Genomic DNA, 882 nt, shown 5'->3' on the forward strand with positions numbered 1-882 from the left:
CAATCCTCTTGCCTCACTCCTTCCAAGTAGTTGGAATTATAGGTCTCAGCCATCAGGCCTGGTCACACAACTTATATTCCGTTTCTATTACTACAAAACAAAGGATCACAAATTCAGCATCTTACAAGAACATGAATGTGTGGTTGAACAGTTCTGTAGGTCAGATATCATAGCAATTATTTCTTCTGCCTAAAGCCTCATAAAGTCAGTGCCAAGCTGTATCCATGATGCTGATTAACTGCATATTCAGTATTCTGGTTGATTTGGGGTTTCAACTTGACCGGCTTAAAAAACACTCAGAATAGCCAGGCATTAACTAGCCTCAGGACTTCAACAAGCACTGAACTCAGCTCTTCCTTGCTGTAAGGGAAATCCAGGTGGTTTGACATTCTATTTGGGTTTTGTCTTGAGACAAGGTCTCACTATATGGTCCTGGCTGGCCTGGGACTACATATGTAGACAAGACCAGCCTCTAAGTGACAAAGATCCACTTCTCTATGCGTTCCAAGTGCTGTTGATATTGGATTTAAATATTCAAGACACTCCAGGTGTGTCTGTCTATGGGGGTGTTTCTGAGGCAGACTGCCCTGTCTGTCTGTGGATACAGGGAAAGGATTAACCCTTAGTGTGGATTGACTAACAAAAGGGGGAAGGGATAAAGTTCAGTGGGTAAAGATGCCATCAAACCAGATGACCCGAGTAAGTTTGATCTTCAGAACCTGAATGGTAAAAGAAGACTGACTCTCTTCTCTCTCTCTCTCTCTCTCTCTCTCTCTCTCTCTCTCTCTCTCTCTCGCACGCACGCAGGCACGCGCGCACACACACACACACTGTAATAAAATGGGGGAATGCAGAAAGGTGAGTATTTGTCACATTTTCTGA

Source organism: Myodes glareolus, chromosome X (genome assembly GCF_982192425.1).
Source record: "Myodes glareolus chromosome X, mMyoGla1.1, whole genome shotgun sequence".
Lineage (NCBI taxonomy): Eukaryota > Metazoa > Chordata > Mammalia > Rodentia > Cricetidae > Myodes > Myodes glareolus.